Here is a 22,082-nt window from a genome sequence, read left to right on the forward strand (position 1 = left end):
TGCTCTCTCAACCACGCTCTTTTTATTTCCACACATCTCTCTTACCCTTACGTTACTTACTCGATCAAACCACCTCACACCACACATTGTCCTCAAACATCTCATTTCCAGCACATCCATCCTCCTGCGCACAACTTTATCCATAGCCCACGCCTCGCAACCATACAACATTGTTGGAACCACTATTCCTTCAAACATACCCATTTTTGCTTTCCGAGATAATGTCCTCGACTTCCACACATTCTTCAAGGCTCCCAGAATTTTCGCCCCCTCCCCCAACCTATGATCCACTTCCGCTTCCATGGTTCCATCCGCTGCCAGATCCACTCCCAGATATCTAAAACACTTCACTTCCTCCAGTTTTTCTCCATTCAAACTCACCTCCCAATTGACTTGACCCTCAACCCTACTGTACCTAATAACCTTGCTCTTATTCACATTTACTCTTAACTTTCTTCTTCCACACACTTTACCAAACTCAGTCACCAGCTTCTGCAGTTTCTCACATGAATCAGCCACCAGCGCTGTATCATCAGCGAACAACAACTGACTCATTTCCCAAGCTCTCTCATCCACAACAGACTTCATACTTGCCCCTCTTTCCAAAACTCTTGCATTCACCTGTTTTAGAAAGTTAAAAAAATACAAGGAGGGGAGGATTTCTGGCCCCCCGCTCCCGTCCCCTCTAGTCGCCTTCTACGACACGCGAGGAATGCGTGGGAAGTATTCTTTCACCCCTATCCCCAGGGATAGCCACAACATATTTCCACTAATCTATAGAACGCAACCTTCACTAGAACGGACGTTCGACTATATATATATATATATATATATATATTATTATTTTATTTTTTTATTATACTTTGTCGCTGTCTCCCGCGTTTGCGAGGTAGCGCAAGGAAACAGACGAAAGAAATGGCCCAACCCCCCCCCATACACATGTATATACATACATCCACACACGCAAATATACATACCTACACAGCCCTCCATGGTCCACCCCAGACGCTTCACATGCCTTGATTCAATCCACTGACAGCATGTCAACCCCGGTATACCACATCGCTCCAATTCACTCTATTCCTTGCCCTCCTTTCACCCTCCTGCATATTCAGGCCCCGATCACACAAAATCTTTTTCACTCCATCTTTCCACCTCCAATTTGGTCTCCCTCTTCTCCTCGTTCCCTCCACCTCCGACACATATATCCTCTTGGTCAATCTTTCCTCACTCATTCTCTCCATGTGCCCAAACCATTTCAAAACACCCTCTTCTGCTCTCTCAACCACGCTCTTTTTATTTCCACACATCTCTCTTACCCTTACGTTACTTACTCGATCAAACCACCTCACACCACACATTGTCCTCAAACATCTCATTTCCAGCACATCCATCCTCCTGCACACAACTCTATCCATAGCCCACGCCTCGCAACCATACAACATTGTTGGAACCACTATTCCTTCAAACATACCCATTTTTGCTTTCCGAGATAATGTTCTCAACTTCCACACATTCTTCAAGGCTATCAGGATTTTCGCCCCCTCCCCCACCCTATGATCCACTTCCGCTTCCATGGTTCCATCCGCTGCCAGATCCACTCCCAGATATATATATATATATATATATATATATATATATATATATATATATATATATATATATATATATATATACATATATATATATGTGTGTGAGGAAGTACCAGGAGAGACTGAGTACAGAATGGAAAAAGGTGAGAACAATGGAAGCAAGGGGAGTGGGGGAGGAATGGGATGTATTTAGGGAATCAGTGATGGATTGCGCAAAAGATGCTTGTGGCATGAGAAGAGTGGGAGGTGGGTTGATTAGAAAGGGTAGTGAGTGGTGGGATGAAGAAGTAAGAGTATTAGTGAAAGAGAAGAGGGAGGCATTTGGACGATTTTTGCAGGGAAAAAATGCAATTGAGTGGGAGATGTATAAAAGAAAGAGACAGGAGGTCAAGAGAAAGGTGCAAGAGGTGAAAAAAAGGGCAAATGAGAGTTGGGGTGAGAGAGTATCATTAAATTTTAGGGAGAATAAAAAGATGTTCTGGAAGGAGGTAAATAAAGTGCGTAAGACAAGGGAGCAAATGGGAACTTCAGTGAAGGGCGCAAATGGGGAGGTGATAACAAGTAGTGGTGATGTGAGAAGGAGATGGAGTGAGTATTTTGAAGGTTTGTTGAATGTGTTTGATGATAGAGTGGCAGATATAGGGTGTTTTGGTTGAGGTGGTGTGCAAAGTGAGAGGGTTAGGGAAAATGATTTGGTAAACAGAGAAGAGGTAGTGAAAGCTTTGCGGAAGATGAAAGCCGGCAAGGCAGCAGGTTTGGATGGTATTGCAGTGGAATTTATTAAAAAAGGGGGTGACTGTATTGTTGACTGGTTGGTAAGGTTATTTAATGTATGTATGACTCATGGTGAGGTGCCTGAAGATTGGCGGAATGCGTGCATAGTGCCATTGTACAAAGGCAAAGGGGATAAGAGTGAATGCTCAAATTACAGAGGTATAAGTTTGTTGAGTATTCCTGGTAAATTATATGGGAGGGTATTGATTGAGAGGGTGAAGGCATGTACAGAGCATCAGATTGGGGAAGAGCAGTGTGGTTTCAGAAGTGGTAGAGGATGTGTGGATCAGGTGTTTGCTTTGAAGAATGTATGTGAGAAATACTTAGAAAAGCAAATGGATTTGTATGTAGCATTTATGGATCTGGAGAAGGCATATGATAGAGTTCATAGAGATGCTCTGTGGAAGGTATTAACAATATATGGTGTGGGAGGAAAGTTGTTAGAAGCAGTGAAAAGTTTTTATCGAGGATGTAAGGCATGTGTGCGTGTAGGAAGAGAGGAAAGTGATTGGTTCTCAGTGAATGTAGGTTTGCGGCAGGGGTGTGTGATGTCTCCATGGTTGTTTTGATTTGTTTATGGATGGGGTTGTTAGGGAGGTAAATGCAAGAGTTTTGGAAAGAGGGGCAAGTATGAAGTCTGTTGGGGATGAGAGAGCTTGGGAAGTGAGTCAGTTGTTGTTCGCTGATGATACAGCGCTGGTGGCTGATTCATGTGAGAAACTGCAGAAGCTGGTGACTGAGTTTGGTAAAGTGTGTGGAAGAAGAAAGTTAAGAGTAAATGTGAATAAGAGCAAGGTTATTAGGTACAGTAGGGTTGAGGGTCAAGTCAATTGGGAGGTGAGTTTGAATGGAGAAAAACTGGAGGAAGTGAAATGTTTTAGATATCTTGGAGTGGATCTGGCAGCGGATGGAACCATGGAAGCGGAAGTGGATCATAGGGTGGGGGAGGGGGCGAAAATTCTGGGGGCCTTGAAGAATGTGTGGAAGTCGAGAACATTATCTCGGAAAGCAAAAATGGGTATGTTTGAAGGTATAGTGGTTCCAACAATGTTGTATGGTTGCGAGGCGTGGGATATGGATAGAGTTGTGCGCAGGAGGATGGATGTGCTGGAAATGAGATGTTTGAGGACAATGTGTGGTGTGAGGTGGTTTGATCGAGTGAGTAACGTAAGGGTAAGAGAGATGTGTGGAAATAAAAAGAGCGTGGTTGAGAGAGCAGAAGAGGGTGTTTTGAAGTGGTTTGGGCACATGGAGAGGATGAGTGAGGAAAGATTGACCAAGAGGATATATGTGTCGGAGGTGGAGGGAGCAAGGAGAAGAGGGAGACCAAATTGGAGGTGGAAAGATGGAGTGAAAAAGATTTTGTGTGATCGGGGCCTGAACATGCAGGAGGGTGAAAGGAGGGCAAGGAATAGAGTGAATTGGAGCGATGTGGTATACCGGGGTTGACGTGCTGTCAGTGGATTGAATCAAGGCATGTGAAGTGTCTGGGGTAAATCATGGAAAGCTGTGTAGGTATGTATATTTGCGTGTGTGGACGTATGTATATACATGTGTATGGGGGGGGTTGGGCCATTTCTTTCGTCTGTTTCCTTGCGCTACCTCGCAAACGCGGGAGACAGCGACAAAGTATAAAAAAAAAAAAAAAAATATATATATATATATATATATATATATATATATATATATATATATATATATATATATATATATATATATATATTATCCCTGGGGATAGGGGATTAAGAATACTTCTCACGTATTCCCTGCGTGTCGTAGAAGGCGACTAAAAGGGGAGGGAGCGGGGGGCTGGAAATCCTCCCCTCTCGTTTTTTTTTAATTTTCCAAAAGAAGGAACAGAGGGGGCCAGGTGAGGATATTCCAAAAAAGGCCCAGTCCTCTGTTCTTAACGCTACCTCGCTAACGCGGGAAATGGCGAATAGTTTGAAAGAAAGAAAGATATATATATATATATATATGGACTTATTTGCAGATGGGTTCTACTCGCATACATCATACAACAACACTTGAAAATTAGATATGCCTGGAAATATTCAATGAATAAAATGAAAGATTCATCACACAAAGCTCTATATAAAAGAGATGTGAGTGGCATGTGGCGAGATGAAAGGTAAGATGCTTAAGCAGTTCTATGAAAAAATTACAAATGAGATGCAAATAAAGAAGCTGTAAACACAAAGTAAATGATATAGTTTTTGTATGAAGAGTTAAATCCATGCTGAGAAACAGCATACAAAGTCTTTCATTCACTATTTCACACATTCATTCAGTGTGTGTATACTCGCTGGCATCCTTCATACACAATATGTTCTGCAGGAAAGCTGCCATTTTCTGAGCAAATCATACATCTGTACCATGTGTTTCCTCAGTTACATGATCATTTATTAAACTTTAAAAGAAAATTTAATTTATTCATGACCTTAACTTCCTACTAATATATCTCTCTCACTTATCATCTCGTACTGAATAACTACTGAATTACCTGAATCATAATAATGCTTCTGCACAGTATGAGCAATGTCATATGAAATGTCTCTCAAGGAATGGTTTATTGCTTCTTTCAAATCATTCATGTTGCCTATCATATGTTGTTCCTCAATACTTTGTCTTTGGGTTCAGTACTGTTGATTTTCCCTTAGCATTTCTATAACAATGAAGGTTCAAATGCATTTATCTTTAATTTCCGTAACAAGCAGGAATTTTCAGTAAGATTCCAACTATACTAACATCTAACTCCTAAGTTAGAACTAAACAAAGTACTCTGTGTACGTGATACTTACTCTTTTGACTTTACGGACAGGTCCATTTGAGTCGTTGGAGTCTGAGGCAGGCTGGCCTGCATGAAAGGCAAAGTTGTGAATACTCGGCTGTGGAAGTAACACAAGGGCCAACGTTAGCTTATTCCACTCATGCCAGGCAAGTGGACGGCAGCGGGGTAACTTGTCTATACGTTGGTGGTTAACTAAATCATAATTTACAATACAGTGGGATCTCTCAATCAACATTCATACAAGGGTTTAGTAAAGAAACATTCAGCAGTCTGAGATTTATTCTCAATCTTCCAACCATACACAAAAGAGAGGTTAAATGTTTAAACTATTCCATTAAAAGAACACTGATGCACATCCAACAGTTTTAATAAGTTCATGAGGGACTCACTTTCACAGCAATCATACTAAGTTATAAATAATTAAGAGAAGATATACCCCAACAGCCCCCGAGGATGTATCATGCAGCTTAATTACAAGCATTTCAGTCACAGTCCATTTAATTGTTGCATTCCAACCTATAAAAATATTTATTGATAATTATAATTCATCTTATCACCGTCTGGGTTTGAACTCTTAATATATTTAAAATTCTAATTATATTCTCCATGAGACAATTACTAAAAGCAATGAACTCCCACCAAAGTATGGAAATATGAATCTGACACATGGCCACAACAGAGTTTAGAAAAATTTCATTAAATTACAACCAATACTAAGGCAGGAGTTTAACCCTTTTGGTGCTGAAAGAGGTTATATCCATTTTCACATTCATAGTTATTTGATGAGACAAGTGGGTTTACCCCACAGCTTTACAAAAACTTTTCCTTCTACTGTGACAAGCAGGAATATCCCTCATATGTATGCTGTCATCTGTGAGCAAAATCGCAATTAATGGATGTGTTTACTTATATTCAGCTCTGCTCATACAGTATGTAGATCATTGTACAGAAGTTAAATCAATTCATATACTACCATCTATATGCACTATACCTTACATATGAATTCATTACTACAGTACCTATCACCTGAGATACTAATATGAGGCACTTGTAATGAGGTGATAAAATGAATAACTTTTTTTGTTAGCTGAAATGGCACAGGCAACTAAATGCCCTAATCAAGGCAGTCTCATTGATGCTACTTATGAATATATATTATATCTATTTATATTCATTATACTTGATCTCCACTTCCCACATCAGAGGTAGCACCAGGAAGCAGATGAAGAATGGTCCATCCACTCACATACATTGAAGAATGTATGTGAGAAATACTTAGAAAAACAGATGGATTTGTATGTAGTTTTAATGGATTTGAAGAAGGCATATGATGGGTTGATAGAGCTACTTTGTGGAAGGTTTTAAGAGTATATGGTGCAGGAGGTAAGTTGCTAGAAGCAGATTAAAGTTTTTACCAAGGATGTAAGGCACGTGTACGAGTAGGAAGAGAGAAAAGTGATTGGTTCCCAGTGAATGTCGGTTTGCGGCAGGGGTGCATAATGTCTCTATGGTTGTTTAATTTGTTTATGGATGAGGTGGTTAGGGAGGTGAATGCAAGATTTTGGAGAGAGGGGCAAGTATGCAGTCTTGTGGATGAGAGGGCTTGGGAAGTGAGTCAGTTGTTGCTCACTGAGGATACAGCGCTGGTGGCTGATCTGGGTAAGAAACTGCAGAAGTTGGTGACTGAGTTTGATTAAGTGTGTGAAAGATGAAAGTTGAGAATAAATGTGAATAAGAGCAAGGTTATCAGGTTCAGTAGGGTGGAGGGACAAGTTAATTGGGAGGTAAGTTTGAATGGAGAAAAACTGGAGGAAGTGAAGTCTTTTAGATATCTGGGAGTTAGATATTTGGGAGTGGATTTAGTAGCAGATGGAACCATAGAAGCAGAAGTGAGTCACAGGATGGGGAGGCGGCAAAGGTTCTGGTAGCGCTGAAGAATGTGTGGAAAGCGAGAACATTATCTCAGAGAGCAAAAATGGGTATGTTTGAAGGAATAGTGGTTCCAACAATGTTATATGGCTGCGAGGCAAGGGCTATAGATAGGGTTGTGCGGAGGAGGGTGGATATGTTGGAAATGAGATGTTTGAGGACAATATGTGGTGTGAGGTGGTTTGATTGAGTAAGTGATGAAAGGGTAAGAGAGATGTGTGGAATAAAAAGAGTGTGGTTGAGAGAGCAGAAGAGGTTGTGTTGAAATGGTCTGGTCACATGGAGAGAATGAGTGAGAAAAGATTGACAAAGAGGATATATGTGTCAGAGGTGGAGGGAATGAGGAGAAATGGGAGACCAAATTGGAGGTGGAAGGATGAAGTGAAAAAGATTTTGAGCGATCGGGGCCTGAACATGCAAGAGGGTGAAAGGCGTGCAAGAAATAGAGTGAATTGGAATGATGTGGTATACCGGGGTCGACATGCTATCAATGGATTGAACCAGGGCAAGTGAAGCATCTGGGGTAAACCATGGAAAGTTTTGTGAGGCCTAGATGTGGAAGGGGAGCTGTGGTTTCGGTGCATTATACATGACAGCTAGAGACGAGTGTGAACGAATGTGGCCTTTATTGTCTTTTCCTAGCGTTACCTCGCGCCCATGCGGGGTGAGGGGGTTGTCATTTCATGTGTGGTGGGGTGGCGACGAGAATAAATAAAGGCAGCAAGTATGAATCATGTACATGTGTATATATGTTGGGAAGAATCATAATTTTGCGCGTGATCAAGATATTCCTATCAGTCCACGGGGAAAATGAAACATAATAAGGTTTCCAAGTGCACTTTCGTGTAATAATTACATCATCAGGGGAGACACAAGAGAGAAATATAAGTCAGTTGATATGCATCGAAGAGACGAAGCTAGGACATATGTTTACCAAATGGCATCCTAGCTTCGTCTCTTCGATGTATATCAACTGACTTATATTTCTCTCTTGTGTCTCCCCTGATGATGTAATTATTACACGAAAGTGCACTTGGGAACCTTATCGTGTTTCATTTTCCCCATGGACTCATAAGAATGTGTATATATGTATATGTCTGTGTATGTATACATATGTATACATTGAAATGTATAGAAATGTATATGTGTGTGTGGACGTGTATTAGGTGATGCATGTGTATGTGGGCGGGTTGGGCCATTCTTTCGTCCATTTTCTTGCGCTCCCTCGCTAACGCAGGAGACAGTGACAAAGTATAGTAAAATAAATAAATAATATAATATATGTATAAGCCAGAAGTTTGGGAGAGATGCCTCATTTACACAGCACAGCATTTTGTATTTTTCAATATTTGATTAGCTGACTGATAACACATTGAGTTAGCAGCCATTTAACTCTTATCTGTTAACCTTCATGTTCTGAGCATGATATCAATGATTCATTCATCAGCTATCTATCAATCATACTGTAGTCATTATGTTTCAAATTTCATGTTATTCTTATACAGATCAGAGATTATAGAATAAGTTGCTAAACAATGCTTTTATGTCTGTGTCAAAGCTTTCCAAGGTGTTTGCCTCTCCCATAGCATCCATGAGCGGCAAGGAGACCACTGTGATTGATGCAGATACTGAAGCCATTCTGACAATGTCAGAGAATGGAAGCAAGTTTGAGGACATCAATGACTGTAATACCTCAGAAGTGCAATTAGGTGATGAGGAGGTGGACACACCTGACTCATATCAATCAACCAAATTAGCTATACCAGTCCCCATACACAAACGCCATAACATTCCAGAACTACGTCTGGCTAATACGAATAACTTGATACAAAACTTAGGGAATCAGATATTAAATTTTGGATATTAGCCAAATCTTTTACATGATTTAGATGTAATCACTTCATAACATACATATTAGCTGTAATTATTCCATAGCATACATAATACTGTATGTTTATTGTCAACATCATAATCTACAGAAATTACAAAATAAAAATCATTAGGAAAATTACAGCTTTTTTTTCACCAGAAACCTGCCATGTTTTCAAGAACATTCTTCACATGTTATACATAATGACATCATATAGTGCATTTTGGTATTCAAATTTACCTTTTTAAAAACAAAAAATTACTTTAGTTCTTTAATGACCTAACTGGGTCAATTTATATGCCATTTTTCACATATTTTCTGCATTCTTTTTAAGTAAAACATCATTTTTCTCTATCCAGAAAGGATTTCAAAGACGTTTAGAGCCAGATCTAGATAATATCTCCTCCTTATATTGGAAAACTAACAGAAAAGGTTAAATTAAATTGTTAATTACATTTTTTGTGGATCACTGACATACTTATGGAAACAAGGCTGAAATTCAAATAAGCACCAAAAGGGTTAAGTGGTAAAAGCTTTAATATATGTAAAAAACAAAATAGAATCCTTTCCTTGCATCCTACTAAGAGCCCAAAAATATGTAATAATTGCTCATCTTGATAAAAACTAATAGTTTCCTTTAAAATATCCTTCACATCAAGCAGAGCAAGCGATACTTTGCTCATTTTGAAGATGGTACAATTTTTCATGAAAACTGCTCAGTATGCATACACAAATGATAAAAATCAATGCATAATTTGAACAGAAAGTTTAATTTTGTGACCAAATTTGGGACTGTTGGCTTATATGTTTTGAGAGATATATGGAGTGAAACTGAATTATAAAGAGAAACAGCAAACAGATGAAAGCATGTCCAGCACCAGATGATGAGTGAAATATCTGCATCTTGCTACTGCATGCCTGGATGCCATACCAAGCCTGTGAAAAAAGCTCAAACCCACAGCGACAACAAAGGAAATGGTAGGTGATTCCAAGGTAAAAAGACAGGTTTAACTAATGTTGGCCCTTTAACATATACAGAGTATTAGCATAAACTTTTATTCCAAAGATTATTGATATATTTAACTGAGACTTTAAAAACAAGTACCTTGTAAGAAATGTCTTACTTGAACTACAATAACTAGAGTTCTTAACCATGCAGTATTTCTTAAATTAGACTTAATTAATCTTGACATGCAAATGCCCTACAACAGTCCTGTCATTTCAGAATGTTTTGTAAAAAAAAAAACTTAACTACTAAAAGTATAATACTGTTAAGCAATTCTTTCTAGCAGTTTATACTGCTGTTTCTTACCCCTTCAATTTGTACATGCTAAATGTATGCACCGTAAAGTACAAATAAAGAGCTTGCAATCATGTAAGATGACCAGCTAGATCAGCATATCTGATCTTACAGTGCAAATGAAAAAAAAAAATGAAATGCATTATGAATAATAAGGATCAACATTCCAATTTATGCCTCAAAGAAATAGAAAATGAAAAAAAATAACTTAAAAAATCATTATGCAAAAGGATACTTGTAGCATGGGTGTAGCATTTTTTCTTTAGGGTGGAAGGGGGAGCAAGGTTGCTAAAAAAAAAAAAAGGCAAAGGGCATACAGTTACCATATAAATAAATACGTAGTAAGGAATCCATACATCTTTTTCTTCTTTCATACTTGTTTGCTGTTTCCCACATTACTGAGGTAGTACCAGGAACAGACAGAGAAAAGGATTCATTTACTCACAGCCATTCTCTTGCCATTACGTCGAATGCAATGAAACCACAGTCACCTATCCACAACCAGGCCTTACAGACCTTTCCCCCGACAACTTCATATGCCCACGTTTAGTCCAATGACAGCACAGTGCTCCAAGTCACTCTATCCCAAGCATGCCTTTCATCCTATCTTATGTTCAGGCCACTCCATCCTTCCATCTCCAAGATGGCCTCCCACTTTCCCTTGTTCACTTCACTTCGGACATGTATCCTCTTTGTTGGCTTCTCGTAACTCATTCTCTCCATGTGCCCAAACAATGTCAGCAAATCCCTTCAGCTTTCTCAACTACATTCTATCTCCTATCTTATCTACAATCCTATCATATCCAATCGTTACTGATTTGATCAACCCTTCTACACCACGTATTGTCCTCAAACATTTTATTTCCAATACATTCACCCTCTACTATACAGTTTCGTCTTTATCTCATGCCTTGAACCCATACAACATCGTTGAGACTACTATACCTTCAAATATGCCCAGTTTTGCCCTCCCAAACAGTGACCTACCTCTCTTTCCACACATTCTATATGCTCCCAGAATATTCATCCCAATCTCACCCACCCTATGATTCATCTCAACTTACATGGTTCCATTCACTACTATATTCATCCCCAGGTATGTAAAACATCCATCAACTTCTCTTCATTCATACTCACAACCCAACTAACCTGTCTCCCTATTCTACTAAACCTAATAATCTTACTTTTATTCACATTTGCTTGCAACTTTCTCCTTTCATACACACTCCCAAACTCAAACACTAACTTCTGCAGTTTCTCACTCAAATCTACTGTCAGTGCCATGTCAACAGCAAAAAGCTACTAACTCAATTCTCAGGCCCCCTCACCCCCTGTATACCAACCCGTCTCTCCAGGACCCTTAAACTTAACTCCCTCATCACCCCATTCATTAGCAAATCAAAAAATACACCCTTACCAAAGACCCACCTTCACAGTTGTGTACCACTTATGCCACTCTCTACCCACTCTCACACACACCTTACTCTTTTGATAAGAACTTTGTGCTTCATATAGTTTTTTCACACACCACATATTCATAATACCTTCTGCAAAGCATCTATATCAGCTCTTTCATATGTTTTCTTCGATTTCACACACACACTTCAAAGCAAACACCAGATCTACATATCTACCACTCCTGAAATGACATAATTCCTGATATTCTGCTGCAAGCCATCACCCTTTCAGTCACCCCTCTTCCATAAAACTTACCAGGTACACTCATCAAACATATATCTCTGTAACTGAAACACTCACCTTTGTCACCCCTGCCTTTGTACAATAGCACTATCCATGCATTCTGCCAATCCTCAAGCACCTCACCATGATCACACATTCAATGAAATTCCTAAGTAACCATAACCAGTCAACAACAAATTCACCCCCTTTCTTAAGAAATTCAACTGTAATACCAACCACTCTAGTCACCTTGCACATTTCATCTTAAACAAGGCTTTTACCATCTCTTCTCTCTTCACCAAACTACTTCCCATGACTTTTACTTTGCTCACTTCCCTAACCCAAACACCCTCAATCAGCCAGCCTATCATCAAATACATTTAACAATCTTTCAAAATGCTCATTCCCTCTCTTCACCTCATTACCTGTTATCACCTTGAAAATTTGCCCCCTACACTGATGTTCCCATTTGTTTTCTTGTTTTCCTCATACTCTTAATCTTCCAAACCATCTTATTCTCCCTTTTACTTGCTCAACCCAACTCTAATTTACCCTCTTTTTCAGTCCCCAAATCTTCCTCTTGACCTGCTGCTTTCTCTTGTACATCTCCTGATCAGTCACACTCTTTCCCTGTAAGCACCATCTGTACATCCCCCTTTTCTCTTCCACAAGCAACTTCATTTTGTTATCCTATCACTCACTCACTTTTTCCATTTGCCTATCTCCCACCTTCTACACATGCTAAAACTGCTTCTCTAAATACTTATCATTCCTTCCCCATTCCTCTTACTCTGTTTACTCTCACCTTATCCATTCTATACTCACTATCTCCTGGAATTCCTTCACAAAAGTCTCATATCCATGCTCACTTACTTTCACCACCCTCTTCTCACTCATATGATTTCCTCTTTTCTGAAAAACTCTACAAATCTTCACCTTCACCTCCATCAGACATCCCACAAGCTGCCCCTCTCAGCACATTCACATCCAGGAGTCCCTTTTTTGCACACCTTTTAATAAGTATGTAATCCAGTAACACCTGCTTACCATCTTTTATGCTCATACACATATGCTTCCGTATGTCCCCCTTTTATAAACCAGGTATTCCCAGTCGCCAGTCCTTTTTCAGCACACAACTCCACTAGCTGTTGACCATTTCTTTTCATCTAACAGAATACCCAATCCTCCATATATATCTATTCATGGTAAATTTTGCAATAAATATATATCTATTGCTCTGTACATGCCCCACCCTCTCTATCAATACCAAACCATACAATTTTCCAGGTATACTCAACAAACTTATGCCTTTAGAGTTTGAACACTCACCTTTATCCCCTTTGCCTTTGTAAAATGGCACTGTACACGCATTCCGCCAATCCTCAGGCCCTTCCCCATGATCCATACATACAATGAATATCCTTAACAACCAAACAACAACACAGTTACCCCCTTTATCTATAAATCAACTGCAATACCATCCAACCCTGCTGCTTGCCAGCTTTCATCTGCTGCAAGGCTTTCACCACCTCTTCACCAAACCACTCTCCCTGACTCCTACATCACACATCTTCCCAACCATAAAACCCTGCATCTGCCACTCCATCATCAAACACATTCAACAATCTTTCAAAATACTCACTCCATCTCCTCATCACTCCATCCATCATTACCTGTCATCACTCACCCCCCTAACCCTCTTCATGGATGCTCCCATTTGTTCTCCTGTCTTTCACACATAATTTACCTCCTTCCAAAGCATCTTTTTATTCTCCCTAAAGTTTAATGATACTCTCCACCCTAACTCTCATTTGCCCTCTTTTTCAACCCATGCACCTTCCTCTTGACCTACCACTTTCGATCATACATCTCCCACTCATCTGCACTCCTTCCTTGTAAGTACCATCCAAATGCCTCTTTTCTCTTTCACTAATAACTTTACTTCTTCATCCCACTACACACTACCCTTTCTAATCTGCTAACCTCCCAGCTTTCCCATGCCACATGCATCTCTCGCACATGCCATCACTGCTTCCCTTAATACATCCCATTCCCATGAGGTTTCAGAAATGGTAAAGGATGTGTGGATCAGGTGTTTACTTTCAAGAATGTATGTGAGAAATACGTAGACAAACCAATGGATTTGTATGGGGCACTTATACATCTGAAGAAGGCATCTGATATGGTTGATAGAGATGCTTTAGAGAAGGTCTTAAAGAATATATGGCATGGAAGGTAAGACATTAGAAGGTTGTAAAGCATAAATACAAGTAGGAATTGGGTGATTGGCTTCTAGTGAATGTTGGTTTGCAGCAGGGGTGTGTGATGTAACCATGGCTGTTTAATTTGTTTAAGGATGGAGTGGTTAGGGAGATAAATGCAAGAGTTTTGTATTGGGGCAAGTATGCAGTTTGTTTGGGATGAGGGCACTGAAAGTGAGTAAATTGTTGTTCACGATGATACAGCACTGTTGGTTGATTCGAGTGATAAACTGCAGAAGTTGGCGATTGAGTTTGGAAAAGTGTGGGAAAGGAGAAAGTTGAGAGTAAATGTGAATAAGAGCAAGGATATTAGGTTCAGTAGGGTTGAGGGACAAGTTAGTTGGAATGTATGTTTAATTGGAGAAAAATTAAAGGAAGTGAAGTGTTTTAGATATCTGAGAATGGACTTAGCTGCAAATGGAACCATGAAAGCAGAAGTGAGTCATAGGGTGGGGGAAGGAGTAAGGGTTCTAATAGCAATGAAGAATGTGTAGAAAGAGAGAACATATCTCAGAGAACAAACAGAGTATATTTGAAGGAATAATAGTTCCAACAATACTATATGGTTACAAAGCATGGGCTGTAGATAGGTTGTACGGAGGAGGGTGGATGTGTTGGAAAATAAATGTTTGAATACAATGTGTGGTGTGAGGAGTTATGACTAAGTAAGTAATGAAAGGGTAAGAGAGTTTTTTTTTTTTTTTTTTTTGCTTTGTCGCTGTCTCCCGCGTTTGCGAGGTAGCGCAAGGAAACAGACAAAAGAAATGGCCCAACCCACCCCCATACACATGTATATACATACGTCCACACACGCAAATATACATACCTACACAGCTTTCCATGGTTTACCCCAGACGCTTCACATGCCTTGATTCAATCCACTGACAGCACGTCAACCCCAGTATACCACATCGCTCCAATTCACTCTATTCCTTGCCCTCCTTTCACCCTCCTGCATGTTCAGGCCCCGATCACACAAAATCTTTTTCACTCCATCTTTCCACCTCCAATTTGGTCTCCCTCTTCTCCTCATTCCCTCCACCTCCGACACATATATTCTCTTGGTCAATCTTTCCTCACTCATTCTCTCCATGTGCCCGAACCATTTCAAAACACCCTCTTCTGCTCTCTCAACCACGCTCTTTTTATTTCCACACATCTCTCTTACCCTTACGTTACTTACTCGATCAAACCACCTCACACCACACATTGTCCTCAAACATCTCATTTCCAGCACATCCATCCTCCTGCGCACAACTCTATCCATAGCCCACGCCTCGCAACCATACAACATTGTTGGAACCACTATTCCTTCAAACATACCCATTTTTGCTTTCCGAGATAATGTTCTCGACTTCCACACATTCTTCAAGGCTCCCAGAATTTTCGCCCCCTCCCCCACCCTATGATCCACTTCCGCTTCCATGGTTCCATCCGCTGCCAGATCCACTCCCAGATATCTAAAACACTTCACTTCCTCCAGTTTTTCTCCATTCAAACTCACCTCCCAATTGACTTGACCCTCAACCCTACTGTACCTAATAACCTTGCTCTTATTCACATTTACTCTTAACTTTCTTCTTTCACACACTTTACCAAACTCAGTCACCAGCTTCTGCAGTTTCTCACATGAATCAGCCACCAGCGCTGTATCATCAGCGAACAACAACTGACTCACTCCCAAGCTCTCTCATCCCCAACAGACTTCATACTTGCCCCTCTTTCCAAAACTCTTGCATTCACCTCCCTAACAACCCCATCCATAAACAAATTAAACAACCATGGAGACATCACACACCCCTGCCGCAAACCTACATTCACTGAGAACCAATCACTTTCCTCTCTTCCTACACGTACACATGCCTTACATCCTCGATAAAAACTTTTCACTGCTTCTAACAACTTTCCTCCCACACCATATATTCTTAATACCTTCCACAGAGCATCTCTATCAACTCTATCATATGCCTTTTCCAGATCCATAAATGCTACATACAAATCCATTTGCTTTTCTAAGTATTTCTCACATACATTCTTCAAAGCAAACACCTGAAACCACACTGCTCTTCCCCAATCTGATGCTCTGTACATGCCTTCACCCTCTCAATCAATATCCTCCCATATAATTTACCAGGAATACTCAACAAACTTATACCTCTGTAATTTGAGCACTCACTCTTATCCCCTTTGCCTTTGTACAATGGCACTATGCACGCATTCCGCCAATGCTCAGGCACCTCACCATGAGTCATACATACATTAAATAACCTTACCAACCAGTCAACAATACAGTCACCCCCTTTTTTAATAAATTCCACTGCAATACCATCCAAACCTGCTGCCTTGCCGGCTTTCATCTTCCGCAAAGCTTTTACTACCTCTTCTCTGTTTACCAAATCATTTTCCCTAACCCTCTCACTTTGAACACCACCTCCACCAAAACACCCTATATCTGCCACTCTATCATCAAACACATTCAACAAACCTTCAAAATACTCACTCCATCTCCTTCTCACATCACCACTACTTGTTATCACCTCCCCATTTGCGCCCTTCACTGAAGTTCCCATTTGCTCCCTTGTCTTACGCACTTTATTTACCTCCTTCCAGAACATCTTTTTATTCTCCCTAAAATTTAATGATACTCTCTCACCCCAACTCTCATTTGCCCTTTTTTTCACCTCTTGCACCTTTCTCTTGACCTCCTGTCTCTTTCTTTTATACATCTCCCACTCAATTTCATTTTTTCCCTGCAAAAATTGTCCAAATGCCTCTCTCTTCTCTTCCACTAATACTCTTACTTCTTCATCCCACCACTCACTACCCTTTCTAATCAACCCACCTCCCACTCTTCTCATGCCACAAGCATCTTTTGCGCAATCCATCACTGATTCCCTAAATACATCCCATTCCTCCCCCACTCCCCTTACTTCCATTGTTCTCACCTTTTTCCATTCTGTACTCAGTCTCTCCTGGTACTTCCTCACACAAGTCTCCTTCCCAAGCTCACTTACTCTCACCACCCTCTTCACCCCAACATTCACTCTTCTTTTCTGAAAACCCATACAAATCTTCACCTTAGCCTCCACAAGATAATGATCAGACATCCCTCCAGTTGCACCTCTCAGCACATTAACATCCAAAAGTCTCTCTTTCGCGCGACTGTCAATTAACACGTAATCCAATAACGCTCTCTGGCCATCTCTCCTACTTACATAAGTATACTTATGTATATCTCGCTTTTTAAACTAGGTATTCCCAATCATCAGTCCTTTTTCAGCACATAAATCTACAAGCTCTTCACCATTTCCATTTACAACACTGAACACCCCATGTATACCAATTATTCCCTCAACTGCCACATTACTCACCTTTGCATTCAAATCACCCATCACTATAACCCGGTCTCGTGCATCAAAACCACTAACACACTCATTCAGCTGCTCCCAAAACACTTGCCTCTCATGATCTTTCTTCTCATGCCCAGGTGCATATGCACCAACAATCACCCATCTCTCTCCATCAACTTTCAGTTTTACCCATATTAATCGAGAATTTACTTTCTTACATTCTATCACATACTCCCACAACTCCTGTTTCAGGAGTATTGCTACTCCTTCCCTTGCTCTTGTCTTCTCACTAACCCCTGACTTTACTCACAAGACATTCCCAAACCACTCTTCACCTTTACCCTTGAGCTTCGTTTCACTCAGAGCCAAAACATCCAGGTTCCTTTCCTCAAACATACTACCTATCTCTCCTTTTTTCACATCTTGGTTACATCCACACACATTTAGGCACACCAATCTGAGCCTTCGAGGAGGATGAGCACTCCCCGCGTGACTCCTTCTTCTGTTTCCCATTTTTAGAAAGTTAAAAAATACAAGGAGGGGAGGATTTCTGGCCCCAGAGAGAGATGTGTGGTAATAAAAAGAGTGTAGTTGAGATAGCAGAAAAGGGTATATTAAATGTATGAGACATAAGGAGAAAATGAGTGAGGAAAGGTTTAGAAAAAGATATACGTGTCAGAGGTGGAGGGAACAAGGAGAAGCGGGAGACCAAATTGGAGGTGGAAGGATGAAGTGAAAAAGATTTTGAGCAACTGGGGCCTGAACATGGGGGAGGGTGAAAGGCATGCACAGGATAAGAGTGAACTGGAACAATGTGGTATACTGGGGTCAACATGCTGTCAGGGACTGAACCAGGGCATGAGCAATGTCCGGGACAAACCATGGAAAGGTCTATGGAGCCTGGGTGTGGAAAGGGAGCTATGGTTTCGGTGCATTACACATAACAGCTAAAGAATGAGTGTGAGGAGATGTGGCCTTTTTTTGCCTGATGCAAGGAGTGGTGATGCTCTTTCCTGTAGGATGGGGTGGCACCAGGAATGGATGAGGGCGAGCAAGTATGAACATACACATGTGTATATATGTAAAGGTATGTGTAAGAGTAAGGTTGGTAAGGTTATTTAATGTATGTATGATTCATGGTGAGGTGCGTGAGGATTGCCGGAATGTGTGCATAGTGCCATTGTACAAAGGCAAAGGGGATAAGAGTGAGTGCTCAAATTACAGAGGTATAAGTTTGTTGAGTATTCCTGGTGAATTATATGGGACGGTATTGATTGAGAGGGTGAAGGCATGTACAGAGCATCAGATTGGGGAAGAGCAGTGTGCTTTCAGAAGTGGTAGAGGATGTGTGGATCAGATGTTTGCTTTGAAGAATGTATGTGAGAAATACTTAGAAAAGCAAATGGATTTGTATGTAGCATTTATGGATCTGGAGAAGGCATATGATAGAGTTGATAGAGATGCTCTGTGGAAGGTATTAAGAATATATGGTGTGGGAGGCAAGTTGTTAGAAGCAGTGAAAAGTTTTTATCGAGGATGTAAGGCATGTGTACGTGTAGGAAGAGAGGAAAGTGATTGGTTCTCAGTGAATGTAGGTTTGCGGTGGGGGTGAGTGATGTCTCCATGGTTGCTTAATTTGTTTATGGATGGGGTTGTTAGGAAGGTGAATGCAAGTTTTGGAAAGAGGGGCAAGTATGCAGTCTGTTGGGGATGAGAGAGCTTGGGAAGTGAGTCAGTTGTTGTTTGCTGATGATACAGTGCTGGTGGCTGATTCATGTGAGAAACTGCAGAAGTTGGTGACTGAGTTTGGTTAAGTGTGTGAAAGAAGAAAGTTAAGAGTAAATGTGAATAAGAGCATGGTTATTAGGTACAGTGGGGTAGAGGGTCAAGTCAATTGGGAGGTAAGTTTGAATGGAGAAAAACTGGAGGAAGTAAAGTGTTTTAGATATCTGGGAGTGGATCTGGCAGCAGATGGAACCATGGAAGCGGAAGTGAATCATAGGGTGGGGGAGGGGGCGAAAATCCTGAGAGCCTTGAAGAATGTGTGGAAGTCGAGAACATTATCTCAGAAAGCAAAAATGGGTATATTTGTAGGAATAGTGGTTCCAACAATGTTGTATGGTAGCGAGGCGTGGGCTATGGATAGAGTTGTGCGCAGGAGGATGGATGTGCTGGAAATGAGATGTCTGAGGACAATATGTGGTGTGAGGTGGTTTCATCGAGTAAGTAATGGAAGGGTAAGAGAGATGTGTGGAAATAAAAGGAGTGTGGTTGAGAGAGCAGAAGAGGGTGCTTGAAATGGTTTGGGCACATGGAGAGAATGAGTGAGGAAAGATTGACCAAGAGGATATATGTGTCGGAGGTGGAGGGAACGACGAGAAGTGGGAGACCAAATTGGAGGTGGAAAGATGGAGTGAAAAAGATTTTGAGTGATCGGGGCCTGAACTTGCAAGAGGATGAAAGGCGGGCAAGGAATAGAGTGAATTGGATCGATGTGGTATACCGGGGTCGACGTGCTGTCAATGGATTGAACCAGGGCATGTGAAGCGTCTGGGGTAAACCATGGAAAGTTCTGTGGGGCCTGGATGTGGAAAGGGAGCTGTGGTTTCGGTGCATTATTACATGACAGCTAGAGACTGAGTGTGAATGAATGGGGCCTTTGTTGTCTTTTCCTAGCGTTACCTCGCACACAGGAGGGGGGAGGGAGTTGTTATTATATGTGTGACGAGGTGGCGATGGGAATAAATAAAGGCAGGCAGTATGAATTATGTACATGTGTATATATGTATATGTCTGTGTGTGTATATATATGTGTACATTGAGATGTATAGGTATGTATATTTGCATGTGCGGACGTGTATGTATATACATGTGTATGTGGGTGAGATGGGCCATTCTTTCGTCTGTTTCCTTGCGCTACCTCTCTAACGTGGGAGACAGCGACAAAGCAAAATAAATAAATAAATATAATAAATATAGGGAAGCAGTGATTGCTTGTGCAAAAGATGCTTGTGGCATGAGAAGCGTGGGAGGTGGGTTGATTAGAAAGGGAAGTGAGTGGTGGGATAAAGAGGTAAGATTATTAGTGAAACAGAAGAGATAGGCATTCGGACAATTTTTGCAGGAAAATAATGCAAATGATTGGGAGATGTATAAAAGAAAGAGGCAGGAGGTCAAGAGAAAGGTGCAAGAGGTGAAAAAGAGGGCAAATGAGAGTTGGGGTATCATCAAATTTTAGGGAGAATAAAAAGATGCTTTCGAAGGAGGTAAATAAAGTGCGTAAGACAAGGGAACAAATGGGAACATCAGTGAAGGGCACTAATGGGGAGGTGATAACAAGTAGTGGTGATGTGAGAAGGAGATGGAGTGAGAATTTTGAAGGTTTGTTGAATGTGTTTGATGATAGAATGACAGATATAGGGTGTTTTGGTCAAGGTGGTGTGCAAAGTGAGAAGGTTAGGGAGAATGATTTAGTAAACAGAGAAGAGGTAGTAAAAGCTTTGCGGAAGATGAAAGTTGGCAAGGCAGCGGGTTTGCATGGTACTGCAGTGGAATAAATTAAAAAAGGGGGTGACTGTGTTGTTGACTGGTTGGTGAGGTTATTCAATATATCTATGACTCATGGTGAGGTGCCTGAGGATTGGCGGAATGTTTGCATAGTGCCATTATACAAAGGCAAAGGGGATAAGAGTGAGTGCTCAAATTACAGAGGTATAAGTCTGTTGAGTATTCCTAGTAAATTATATGGGATGGTACTGATTGAGAGGCGAAGGCATGTACAGAGCATCAGATTGGGGAAGAGCAGTATGGTTTCAGAAGTGGTAGAGGATGTGTGGATCAGGTCTTTGCTGTGAAAAATGTATGTGAGAAATACTTAGAAAAGCAAATGAATTTGTATGTAGCATTTATGGATCTCAAGAAGGTATATGATAGAGTTGATAGAGATGCTCCGTGGAAGGAATTAAGAATATATGGTGTGGGAGGTAAGATTAACCTCGCTAGCAGTGAAAAGTTTTTATCGAGGATGTAAGGCATGTGTACGTGTAAGAAGAGACGAAAGTCATTAGTTCTCAGTGAATGTAGGTTTGCGGCAGGGGTGCATGATGGCTCCAAGGTTGTTTAAATTGTTTATGGATGGGGTTGTTAGGGAGGTGAATGCAAGAGTTTTGGAAAGAGAGGCAAATATGCAGTCTGTTGTGGATGAGAGAGCATGGGAAGTGAGTCAGTTGTTGTTCGCTGATGATACAGCACTAGTGACTAATTTGGGTGAGAAACAGCAGAAGCTAATGACTGAGTTTGGTAAAGAAGAAAGCTGAGAGCAAGTGTGAATAAGAGTAAGGTTATTAGGTACAGTAGGGTTGAAGGACAAATCAATTGGGAGGTAAGTTTGAATGGAGAAAAACTGGAGGAAGTGAAATGTTTTAGATATCTGGGAATGGATTTGGCAGCGGATGGAACCATGGAAGCAGAAGTGATTTATAAGGTGGGGGAGGGGGCAAAAGTTCTGGGAGCGTTGAAAAATGTGTGGAAGTCGA

At 40.8% G+C, this 22,082-nt stretch overlaps 1 long non-coding RNA gene across 1 annotated transcript in view; it reads right to left on the bottom strand.

Moving 5' to 3' along the window:
* Nucleotides 1–5,182: 5,182 nt before the first annotated feature.
* Nucleotides 5,183–22,082, bottom strand: part of LOC139751206 (uncharacterized) — a 48,669-nt gene continuing 31,769 nt past the window's right edge. The window contains exon 2 of the long non-coding RNA XR_011713304.1: nucleotides 5,183–5,254. This is a non-coding gene — a long non-coding RNA (uncharacterized lncRNA). The remainder of the gene's footprint in view (nucleotides 5,255–22,082) is intronic.

This window comes from Panulirus ornatus, chromosome 1 (assembly GCF_036320965.1).
Source record: "Panulirus ornatus isolate Po-2019 chromosome 1, ASM3632096v1, whole genome shotgun sequence".
NCBI classification, from domain to species: domain Eukaryota; kingdom Metazoa; phylum Arthropoda; class Malacostraca; order Decapoda; family Palinuridae; genus Panulirus; species Panulirus ornatus.